General features: G+C 40.6%; 1 long non-coding RNA gene across 2 annotated transcripts in view; it reads left to right on the forward strand.

Moving 5' to 3' along the window:
- Window positions 1-319: 319 nt before the first annotated feature.
- LOC145490699 (uncharacterized) overlaps window positions 320-13,127 on the forward strand; it is a 58,178-nt gene continuing 45,370 nt past the window's right edge. Inside the window, exons 1-2 of one of the 2 annotated variants that reach the window (XR_014049723.1) lie at window positions 320-484; window positions 782-4,808. This is a non-coding gene — a long non-coding RNA (uncharacterized LOC145490699). Of the gene's footprint in view, window positions 4,809-13,127 lie in introns of those variants that run through there. The other variant, XR_014049722.1, reaches the window with a different exon arrangement.

Genomic DNA, 13,127 nt, shown 5'->3' on the forward strand with positions numbered 1-13,127 from the left:
TGATGTGTGTTGCAGCGATGAAGTTACTTCAATGCAAATAAAGTTGCTACCCGTGCCCGTTGACAGCATTCATCAATTCAACTTATTCGAAGAAGAAAAAATTAGATAGGACTTCAGATGGAAAGTTAAACGGGCAATCTTAGAAGATCTCCTCTAAGTTTCGCGGGTTAAAAAGAAGAGCCCAGCATGGGGTAACACGTGCAAAAAGTGTAAAGGAAGAACCATTTTACCAAGAAATGTGCTAGGAGAGCGACAGTTTACAAAATTGAAAGCAAAAGAAGGGCTTAAAGAGATCAGTGTCAAGCTACAGAAGAGGGCGCTGTTTTTGCGAGGATGTTAGTTAAACAGCAACCAATCCGATTCCAAATTGATTGCCGTCGAGTGCCAACATCTAACGAGACGATGAACTCGATCCGTGTTCGCAAACATTAGTGAGATGTGGATTGGCACTAAAGGGAAGCCCGTTGGTACCTGTGCTGTAAAGGTCGTGAGCCCCAGGACCAATGAGAAGTTCGAGGCCAGATTTTTCATTGTTAATGAGAGCATGACACCTTTGTTTGGTTTAAATGCGATGGAGAAGATAAAGCTGTTGAATTTTCACAAAGAACATTTCGTGAATGTTGTAGGGAACAGTTACTTGATAGATAATTAAGTACTCAGATGTTTTCAACAGGAGTCGTGGAACACTCCCTGGGAAAGTACATCTTCAAGTTGATCCTGACTCTAAGCCTGTTGTCCTCTCAGCGCGAAAAATATCTGTGTCCGTTTCTAGGCTGGAAAGTATCAAGGTTATTGCTTCTGTTGACCAACCGACCGAGTGGGTCAGTCAGATTGTGGTAGCTGTCAAGTAGTCAGTTTGCATAGATCCCAAACCTCTCAATGCCGCTTTGAAGAGGGGTCATTACTAAATTCTAGTTATCGACAGAGGATTTGTCACCTGACCTGACAGATGCACGTGTGTCACTTGCTAAAGTCGATTTAGCGTCAGCGTTTTGGCATCTGGAGATGGATCATGAATCTAGCATGCGCACAACATTCGCTTCGCCATATGGGTGATATCGCTGGTTCCGTTAACCTTTTGGTCCCAGCGTTTCGAGTGAAATATTTCAGAAACATCTCCATCAAGAATTACATGGTCTTACCGGTGTAAAGTGTATTGCAGACGATGTTCTGATCAATGGAACAAATGAGGGTGATCATGACAGCAATGTAGAGGGGGGTTATGAGCACATGTCAGCAGAAAGGCATCAAGCTCAACAGTCAGAAGCTAGAGTTGAAAATTAAGGAAGTTCCATTCCATGGACACCTGCTTACCACAGAGGGTCTAAAGCTAGCTAGATCTCGAGAAAGTGGGACGATCATAGAGATGCCACATCCAGAGGGACGAGGCGACATACTATCGGCTTAATGAAACGGTTAACTACCTAAGCCGGTCGTTTTCTCCCTCATCTGTCTGATGTCATGAGGCCTCTCCGAGATCTTACCCACAAAGATGCGGTATGATGCTAGGACGACCTGCAGAAAAAGCTTGGTATGATGTTAAGAATCGGATTGTGTTTGAACCCGTTTTGGCGTACTACAGGTCCACTGAAGTTCTTAAAATTCAGTGTGATAGCATTCAGGTGGTCTTGGAGCAGCTCTTATGCAAAATGGGCCCTCTATTGCGTACTCCAGTAGAGCCTTGACAATAACTGAGTCTCGTTAAGCCCAAATTGAGAAGGGGATGTTAGCAATTGTTTTCTCAGTGGAGAAGTTCAATGATTAGACGTTCGCTCGCTTGCCCACACGGACCACAAGCCTTTAGAGCGTATCTTCCCTCGCGTATATAAGTTGAGTTGGAATTTGAAACTATCAATGTGACGAACTTTCTCAAGCAAGGCTTTGCAAATTCACCGTGAGACAGAGAAGGACGAGTTCCTTCAAATCTTAAAGGCCGTTATTCAGCAGGGCTGGCCTGATAACAAGAGTGCCCTGCTTCCTGTTGTCTCTCCGTATTTCGACATGAGAGACGAAATGTCCGTTTAAGATGGGCTTATTTTCAAAGGAGAGAGAGTGGTAGTCCTAAAAGCTGCTAGAGGTGATCTGCTCAGGAAAACTCTCACCTGGAAGTTAAAGGTTGGCTTAACAGAGCACGTGAGCGTCTTTATTGGCCTTGCATGACTGGGACATAAAGAATAACATACCTACATGTGAAGCCTATAGAGAATACGAACGAAACTAGACCAAGGAAACACTCAAGAGTCACCAAACGCCTAGTCGTCTCGGCAGTAGGTTTTAGCTGACGTTTTCGAGTTAGAGGGAAAGTGGTGACGTCTGATTATTTCAGTGACTTGTTTGAACTTGACTACCTACAACGTAGGTGTACGTAATCAGAAAGCTCAAAGCGCATTTCGCAAGGCACACGAGAACAGCTAGTTACCGACAACGGGTGCAGTTTTCTCCTAACGATTTCCTGAAATTCTCAAATGAGTGGGACTCTGATCACCGCACTAGCTGTCCCTGTCGTAGTGAGTCCAATGGCAAAGCAGAAAGTGCTGTGAAAGAGGCCAGGAAGGTTCTCTTGAGATGCAAGAAGGCTGGTTCAGATGCGTTTCTTGCTCGCCCAGCTGAGCGCCTTCTTATTAGAACAACGAGAAATATGATCTTCTACCCACGTTTACTTGTTTACTTTATAAACCGTCTGTAGCTGATGAAGATACAACCCACACCAAGCTTCGCCTGCGCCAGCAACAGCAAGCTCGTTATTACAACAGAGGCGCCCGTAACTTAGACCGTTTGGAGAAAGGCGATGCCGTAAGATTTGAACCATGGCAGGTTGGAGAGAAGGAATGGCGAAAGGAGTTGTTAAGAATCGTTTGAGTGAAAGATCCTACGAAGTGGAGCTTCCACAAGTTCATCTTGGGAAGACCAGCGAACCTCCTGCTACAACCGATGACACTCAACATGAGCAGTGTAACCAGCCACAGCCGCAAGAGCCTGTGACTGAAACCTATGAGTTGCCGTCTCAATCTGCGGTTGAAGTGACGACGGAAGTACCTCCAACAGCTACACAGTACGTCCGCAGAACCCGAAACATCTTGAGGACCATGTTTTAGCCTAAGTGCCTAAGCCGTGACCCGTTGCAGCTTAGGAACTCTTACAATAACATGTATCAGAACGTGCAGTGAATGTATAAGAATGTCATAATTTATGCGTCAGTTGTCAGCTGTGAGATGTACTCGACGGTTAGGATCGCTTCGCATTACATCGAATTAAAGCTGTTGTTCAGAGTTTCAAACGTTATTCTTGTGCTGTTAAACACTTGGCTTTCTTGGGAATCCAATCAATTTACAGCTATTGTGATTCCAATTAAGAATTAGAAAACATGTACCGTGTTTCTATCGAGTTTTAGTATAATTCTACTAGCGTTCTATCACGAATGCTTCTATCCTCGAAGCTCAGTTTTCCTCGAGCTACGCTCTCGGAAAACGGTTCGCTTCTCGGAACAGATAATGTCCGCGGAAAAATATCCCAGCATATTTCCGCGCCAAATGGAGGCTATTGTGTATTTATAATCCATCAAATATTTTTGCTCGTGTGCGATTGGTCTTAACATGTCACGTTACTGAATATCTCCCCAGCTAAAACGTGGGACTATCCGAGTGATATTCCCCAATTTTCAAAACTGCGCGTGTTGCGAAAAATATTTGGAGGACAATAAACACGATAGCCTCCATTTGGCGCGTAAATATGCTCGGATATTTGTCCTTGTACATTATCTGTTCCTCAAAGCTCACAGTTTTCCTCCAGCTACGTTCTCGGAAAACTGTTCGCTTCTCGGAACAGATAACGTCCGCGTTAGATTGACAGTTGCTACCAAAATTATTTTATTCAATGGCTGGAAGTTTGTAATTATGTTTACAAAACATTGTCTAAGTATAAAGGAGGCCGTGATTTCACAAACAATTACGATACATGTTCACGATCGATCTTTGAGGTTGTAACGCGTTATTTGTCTTTGTTTTTCGAAATCTCAACAAAAGTAACTATACATTATATTTATTTAACTTAATATCGCCTGAGATTGTAGGAAATTTTATCCAGGCTTGAGCCAACTCACAAAGGCACTCGGCAACATAATGTACACAGCGACTTGCACTTGCCTTGGAAATTCCCATGGTATCTCCGGGCCGAGTACTTTCAGAAAAGTTGTAGTATAATATCGTAATGCTGTAAGGACCTAATAGAGAATACAAAGAATTTTTTTGTTTTCATATTCGGAAAAGATCAGTTCTCCGTACCGCATTTGACAAAATATTATTTATTTTTAACAACCCTCACCTGCGTACTGTATCTGTGCTCAGTGGAAAGTTGCGGCCAGTGTCAAGCTCAAGTTTGTCCTCAAGTAACGCCACCAACCATAGAATTCTCTCGGGGAACAGTCTATATCATTCAATTACCTCGTTTTCTCGCATATGTTCTTTCCCATTTACTGTCTGGGCTGTCTAGTTTGGATGATGAGGGCCCCGACGGGACGACCGCCATTTTTTATTTCAGATAAGAACGGAGCCGATCGCTTTGATTGACAGCTATTAACAGATAAGCGCCGTGATTGGTTAGATACCTTCGATACCGCCTATGGCAAGCGGACCAATCAGAGTCAACTTTACGAGAGCTGCTACAGTACTGAACTTGAAGGCAGTTGCAGATCAGTCAACAACATTGAAAATAGCTACCAGTTTGCATGTCTCGATACTAGTAATACTAGTAGTAATCAGAGATTATGAGAGTGCGTTCGACGTTCTCACTTTAATATATATACCGTAAATAAATGATTTCACTAGCTGACTTTCAACCTTTGTCTGTTGCTAAAGTCAACATTTTTCAGCAGCAACCGAGGTTTTACAGACAGATATGCATAATGTCAAAGTCCATGCTAGTGAAGAGGTCACGATTTGTTGATACGTTGCGTGACGCTGCCAGTTTCTGTAGACTCTCAAGTTTGATAGAATATTTAAATTACGCACATTATTCTAAGCTAGCATTTGCAATCGCGTGCTCGTTTCGCGTGGTCATTTGTCGTAAACTAACTCCGTGTGACTAATTCGAGTATTTCCTCTGATGAATAAAGTAGTCTTATGAATCTTGCCTTCAGAGTACTTTTCCACCGATTCCAGCGAAGCATACGGCGACTGAATGGAAAGAGGTCAAAGAAAGATCTATCGGAAAGACGAGCTCACATGGCCTGCTCACATACTCACATGTTCGCCACATGTTTTATCACATGTCTTAGCATTAAAGGGTACCAGTTTACTGACCGTGACATGCCCCTGCAAAAATCAAGCGGGGTAGCCATTTTGGTGTCAGTTACAGGAATTTGTTTTTTCTGCCTATAAGCGTGCACAGGGAGACCAACTCTGAAAAGCCTTAGGTTTAAAGTAGGTTTGCGTTCCACTTCGTCGAACGCAACTAGTAATACAATGATAAATTATAGAGGTTTTGAAACCCCCACCCCTTACCGTTCAGTACCAATGTACTGGTGAAAAGTTTTATTTATGCGGTGGGAGAAAGCTCTGTAATACTTCTGGATATCAAAATAGGGCTACCATATACTCATCTGCAGAGGGAAATAATTTATGAAATAGACCCAGCGGAAAGGCAAATGAGCCATGTTACCCGTGGTTGAGTGCTAGTAATGAGGTAGGCAGGTAAAATGGTCATTCATCCAGACAACTAACTTTAACTTGGGCAAACCTGAGTCAACAGAACCTCCACAACATTTGAAATACGCCAATTTTGAGACTTGGCTTTAAGGGTTTCGAGAATAACAAGAAAAGACATCAATTGCAAGTATCGGTAACAGTCAGTTAGCCCTCAAGTCTATTAGCCCCTAACCATTTAAACCCCAACCAGAAGTCGATAAGCCCCCAACCAGGAATTTAAAAAAACATATATTTCTCATACATGAGTAAGGGGCTAATCGACTTGTGGTTGGGTGCTAACAGGCTAGGGGCTAATCAAATGACCGGTAACCAAAGGATCAGGTTTGTTTTATTCCTCTAAGGCTAAAAGATGAGTAAGGATGTTAATATTTCAAATTTGGCCTAAGTGTTGATTATCAGTGGCTTGTTCCTGTAATGGAAGGATAGCTAAATAAGACAATAAGGAAGACTAATATAAAGTCAGAAGAATGAAGTCTTTAATAGTACTTGTCTCAAATGACAAGTCTTAGTGCAAGAGAAGAGCATGAACCCTTTGAAAACTGATTGAGAGGTGACATAAAAAATTAGTGCCGGGGAAAAGGCTGCAGAAAGAGCAACAAAATGAGGTGGTAAAGTCAAACTCCGTGCACACTCTCCATCTCAACGACTTGATTGGACCCATTATTTAAGCCGTTAAGTCAAGAATACCAAAACAAAAGTCTAAGGATGATCATGAAGAAACAAAAACAATCAACGACACAACTATTGTGTTGTAACCTGCTTTAACTGAAACCTGCTTTAACTCTGTCAGTTACGTGCAAACAAAAAGGGTTGCGAAGCTGTTAAGCTGCTCAAAAAAAGCAACCCCTACCATCAGGGAGTCCGGAAATATAGAAATACTTCAGTTTATCCCGTTGATAGAACACCGCTACACAACATGGGCAAGCAAGGCGTGCAAGAGTTATTTTCTTTTTTTGTGAAGTCTCGGAGATAGGAGCATTCATGGAGCTGTTTACAGTAATGATTTGGTTAATTTGACAAGTTTTTTTGGTTGCGATGTACAGCAAGAAAGAAACTGGAAATTTATGATGCGGAGTACATGCGATGTTACATCGGTAATGGTAAGATAGCTAAATAGTAAGCCATAAAATGTTTGACTGAACAAACTACAGTTATCTGACACGTCTCCAGATTAATGTAGATACCATCTTATTTTTTTTCTTTGATTCGTTCTTTGATAAAACCCACACGGTGATTGGTGTGACACGTGGACATGCATTACTACGTCAATTAACGAACACATAGCCCTTCCAACCTCCAAGTGGTATTTTTGCTCAAAAATACTCAAGTTAAGAGACCTTTTCGCATTTTATACGAGTCGTAAGTTTACCCTTTTTACACAACACAACACAACAACACTACTTCAACGAAAATAGAAAGAAAGAGAACAAAAATCTCACTGACACATTGAAAGTCTGATTTAATTAAATTGCACTTTAACTTGGTGCCAAGCATTCTTCAAAGAACATTTGAACAGTTTTAATACTTTTTACCTTTAAAAATATCGGACTGAAAAGAATGTCATAAAATGCCCATCAAATAAAAATAAACTGCTACTGCAGAGACGTAAAAACCGTCCAGAAATGAAAGCTTTTTTGTTTAATATCCTGGGAACATGCAATAGCCGATAACTTGTCAGCTCTAATTGAATTTACTCCCATATAAAAAACAAAAGTGTTAAGTTACCATTTGTAACTAAAGATAGCAAACATCTCGTGGGAAAGAGTGGTGACGATTCGTCAGCTCTAATTGAATTTACTCCTTGGTGAGAAACAAGAGTGTCAAATTACCCTTTGTAACTAAAAAATAAAAATATTTCGTTATATTTGCATGCAACAAGAACAAAACAATCGCCACCTGCACTTACTATTGTAAACGTTAAAACTGGTTCAAATCTAAATAGTCTATTCTCCTCTAAAACATGTCCTAAGAATTTTTTTTTGATTGACATTTTATTTTTTTTTAACAGTACAATAAAATACATTACTTACAATACTACATACTGACACTGATAACAATACACTATGTCACATACGGCTAATTACATAACTTACTTACGGTACTTACAACACTGGTTACTTACTCCACTGTCAATTACAATACTATTCTTACACTATTCGCATTCTTTTTTTTTTTTGTCTTAATTGTTATTATATTACAGTGACACCTAATATATACATGTTCTTTTTTCCCTATATGTACAAGCTTACAGTTACGTAATAAATATGAAATTAAATATTAATTAACCATAAACATCAGCAACATATAAAATTAACGTAAAAAGGCCCACGTGCGATAAAATTTTGGAAGTGACTTTTTCGCAGTCGCAATCTCTTTAAGAATTTCAAGTTTTCCAGGAATGAACGATAGAAAGTTTTGAAAATCTAAAACATCTCCGCGATGGCTTGTGCAGAAAATACAATATTTGGCTATCAGTAGACGATAATTTAGGACTTGCCAATGCTTTGTCCTATCATGCCAGCCGTAGAGTATATGGCTTATGGATAACGTTATTGTTTCATTTGTTTTTTGGTACCACCAGTCTTGAAACAGAATCCAGAAATCGGCTGTTAGTGTGCAGTTTATTAGCAGGTGATGCAACGTTTGTTCTTCTGCGTTGCATAAGTTGCATATGGGGCTTTCTGAAATGCCGTCTCCATAAAGTGTAACACGGGTTGGAAGCACGTTATGAATCACTTTACACTGAAACACTATTATTTTTACTTTATTTGTGACAGCAAATGACATAAGATAAACCTTCTGGATGGTATTTTCTGTAAATCCGTGGCGTAGAATTTTGGTTTCAGCACTGGGAGGAACGAAGATGGTGTTTAAAAGAGAGGAGTAAATAGAACTGGTTCTTAGGGTGTTGACTGTGGTATCGTGTGTGACGTTCGGAATAGGGTTTTTAAGACAAGCTTTCCAATTTTTTGGGATTGCGTCAACCAGGCCATAGTATATGGTGAAAGGAACCTTCAAATTGAATTTTATTGCAAGTTCATGCCACTTCAAAAAATCCTGATTTTGGTTTAATATGTCGCTTTTCTTGGTAATGCCGGCGTCATACCAATTTTGATAAAAAAAAAAAAAAAAACAGGTTTTTTTTCCCACAAGAATTTTCCTGTTACTCCACAGTATTTCGTTTTTAGGATTTGCTTTGGAATCGATGTCCGTTAAGATTTTTCACCCACCCACCCATCCCCGATCGAAAATTGAAAAGGCCCCATCAGGCAGAAGGGTTGGGAGGCGGCTGTAAAACTGAGCCGAATCCGAATCTCATGAATTAGTGCAATGTGCATGTGTTTTTGTCTCTAATTAAATTTTCTCTTTCAAAAATAACTGAACGACCGAATACATTAGGGATAAAAATGCATGCACACCACTAAATCTTGAAACTCTGATTTGGCTTAATCACAAGCGGCACAAGATGGATCTGTGTGCTCCGTGGAATTTATTTAGTGTTCATAATGTAGTTCGGGCAGGGACAAGTTAAGCGTAAAAAACCACGTCAAAGCTCGTAGCCTGTGTAAGTGCGAGTGCTTTGTTTAGTTTGCGGAGCCTTGGACTCTAGGAGCGAAACCGCGAAGGGGAAATTCAACGACTACTGGCCATTCGCCTCGCGGCTTTGCCACTGGAACAAAGCACTCGCACACGTGATTCCGCAGCTGTACAAGCTTCAAAGTTAGCTTAGTTAGTACGAGTTCTACACGACTTCACACCTCCCTCTAACCGCTACTATCCTCTGGGGGTTACCCAACCTGCGTTGCAGGCGTAAACGGGGAAGGGGTAAGGAGGCGAAAATGAAGTCAGTTTCGTTTGCCTCAGGCTGAGTCTCCCATTATCTTCTTGCAGCCGGTGTATTGCTTGTCGGGAATGTCAGTACACATATAACCAAGCGCGAGGGCCATACTGGAAAAATATCGGCCCGAGGTCGTGACAGTACGGTCGCGAGCAAGCTAAGGTTACATTAATGAAATTGTTACGAAAAAATCCCACTACCGCGGATAGGAAAGACACCGTGAACTTCCAGCGCACAAGGCTGAGATTCGGCTTCCCGTTTACTCACGAGACACGTTCGATGCGTTCTTAAAAGAAAAGAAGGACAAGAGAATTAGAAGAAAGAGAATAGGAATTTGTAACGGGTCAGTAAGAAACTGAGTAAGGCACAAAAAAACAACCAGAAGATACGTCAATAGTGGCGGCAAGGGATTATTCGGGACAGCGTCCGATTCAATAACTGAAGTATATTGGGCCGGCACTGAAGCATTCCATTTACTGGCCCTCTGAACTAGGTAACTACAAAATAACATAACATAACATAACATAACATGACATGACATGACATAACATAACATAACATAACATAACATAACATAACATAACATAACATAACATAACATAGCATAACATAACGTAACGTAACGCAACGTAACGTAACAGAACATAACATATTATAACATAGCATAGCACAGCAAAGCATAGCATAGCATAGCATAGCATAGCATAAAATAAAATAAAATAAGTTATAAAAGTTATAAAATAAGTTACTTCTGGTGAACAGTGTCATAGAGATTTTAACTAAACCCCTCCCCATTCCTTTAGCAAGAAATATTGACTCCGACCTCCATCATGTCAACGCTTCTTCTACAATATTAACGCGAGCGCCAAGCCCGCAAAGCAATTGCATTTCAGTGCATGCACGAGCTGAGGCGCCAGTCAGAGTAGAATTCAAAACAATCAGATGGTATGAAAACTTTTCGTCAGAAACTATATTTTTTTGCAAGCTCTATTGCTTTTGGTAACCCTTAATAGAGAGTCACCATATATCTCTGTTGCTTTGATATCCCTGATACTGATACGGAATCTCGGCCGAAGTAAAACTCAAAACGGTCCGAGCAAGTGTATACAGTTGAGCCTCCTGTGAGCAGACACCGTGTGGAGCAGAAACTGTGTCGACGTAGGAGAGAAGTCCGTCACTAGTCAGATTGGAAAGTGGTTTCGTTGAGTTCCTAATGAGGTTAAGTCAGCTCACAGGTAGACCACTCTATGTGTTCGTGGTTAGTAATTGTTTCTATAAAACGAACAGAATCTATGAGGGGTATGAATAAAGCTCTGAAAATTGCATATGTAAATTACATCTCGGTCTGAATATCCCAATAAAGTTAAACGAAACATTAATCGACTCATGTGGGGTGTTTTTTCGCCTTCCTGCGCCGTCTGACGGGTACTTTTTACGATCGGTGAGACAAGAGAGGGATGTAATTTACATATGCAATTTTCAGAGCTTTATTCATGACCCTCATACACATGCAGATTTTGTTCGTTTCATTTAAACAATTATTAACCACGAACACATAGAGTGGTCTGCCTGTGGTCAGCTTTATCGTGATGAGTAGTTTTTCAAGGATACCCAGTGATACTGTCGAGATTGGCTTTTCTCTTTTTCTCTCTCTCTCTCTCCTATGATGTCGATATGATGGGTTTCCTTCCAACAAGAATGAAAACAGAAGTTGAAACAACGTGCTGTCATCAGAAAAACCTATGAATTATGCTGTTTCCAAGACGCTTATTGTGGCTCTATCCTTTTTTACTGGACTTCTGGCGTATGGCACAATTGATGTTGTTGTTGAAGATGCTTAGCATCTTTCGTTTCTTAGTTTAATATTTATTTTTACATAGAAAATTAGCTGTTCTGGAAAACGCTGGCGATGATAAGTAGAAAAGTCATAAGCATAAATAAGTACGAGTAAGAATGAAACAGAATAGTTCTTAAGTCTTTGTAAATTTCTCGGTTACAAATCGTGGCAGAAACTAAAACAAAATTATCTCAAAGTATTGTTTATACCTGAATCCAAAGTATTTACTTTTTTGAAAAAATGTTCTTTCTAGTGGATCGGAAGCCAAAACCGCCTATACAGTAAAAGCACACAAACCTTATTATTATCCTGTTAAGAGGACGGTCCTGAAACAGGGTCTCATTACCGTCTGGTGCTATCAATTTCCGACTCGTTGGTTGGGTAAAATAAAATATAGAAATTCGCAGAAATTCCCATTTCATCCGATCGCAATCACAGGCGGCCTAAGCACTCAAATAAGCGTCCCCGTAGATATAGTAGTACTTAGGTTACGCAACAGTCCGAATTAATATAAAACTACCTTGCTTTAGGTGTGTGTTTCCTTGGTTCCTGTGAGGTTTTTACGCCGATTTATGGTGGTTTTTAGCTTCACTGCTTTGTCCTCTAAACCGTCTGTCCCGTAGACTAATAATAGTAAGGCCCTTATCACTTTCAGCTTAGTATAAGTCGTGGTTTTATTGGCTGCAGCACCCAGTTCCTTGTTGAAAAAAGGTTCTTTTCTAGTGTTTGCTGATTACCATGCAACGGTCACGTGACTAATACGAAGCTGCCTTTGTCTATTCGCAAAGCACAAACTTGTGGTTTAGGGTCAAATGTGGACTATATCTGTAGATGAAAACATCTCAAATAAACTGGCATGTGAGTAGAGAATTTCTTGTCAAATTGGATAATAGAAGGCAGTGTAGTAAAAACTTGTACTCGCCATAAAATTGTACTCGCCAAACGGGCAAGTGATTAATAATTTTCAAATCGCCCATCAATCGCACGGGTAAGCGGGCGTGCGCTAATTTCCAACACAGCAGTGCCGGTTTTATATTTGGCAGAGACTGTCTGCAGCAAATTATCCACAAACAACTGTAGATAGTTCCCCATCTTAATGAAAAATCAACCGTTTGAATCCGGGAACGAGACAGCTTGATTCTCAGTAAATTTGGATTTGCCTCAAATTTTGGGAGAAATTAAATGAAAGGTACGATGATCAGTAAAGAGAATTAATCTTGTGATCCAATCCCTGAGATAGCGGTCTCAGATAGATTTCACTCTGCAATAGCAACATTGTAACATTGCTATCATACGTCCACGGTCCTACATTCCATAGTCCAGCTCTGGGTCAGTTATTACTGTCATGATCATGTGATACCGAGGAGGATCCATATGTGGAAACCGAAATCTCTCCAGGGAGTTCTGGGAAAGCTAATCCAAGCAGGAAGTGAGCTTCGTTCAACAGAACAGACTTTACTCGAGTGATTTGGCTGTTACTAATATCCTGCAATCGTGGGGTGATTTCATGTTTTTACCATGCTTGTTATCATGCAGCCCTCTCATCAACACAGTGGTGATTAACGTTTCTCAGGCTGTGAATTCAGTTCATACCTCGTCTGTCGATCAATCAGGTAAACGTTCCAAAGACATTCCAAGATTTGTTTGTAGCCTTCAGGCAAACATAAAAGGTCGTTATCAATCTTTGTGGACGAGTTCTAATGATTTAGGATATCTGCCGAAACATATGTAGAAATATGAGCTAAAAATG

Source organism: Orbicella franksi, chromosome 6 (genome assembly GCF_964199315.1).
Source record: "Orbicella franksi chromosome 6, jaOrbFran1.1, whole genome shotgun sequence".
In the NCBI taxonomy this organism is placed as follows: Eukaryota; Metazoa; Cnidaria; class Anthozoa; order Scleractinia; family Merulinidae; genus Orbicella; species Orbicella franksi.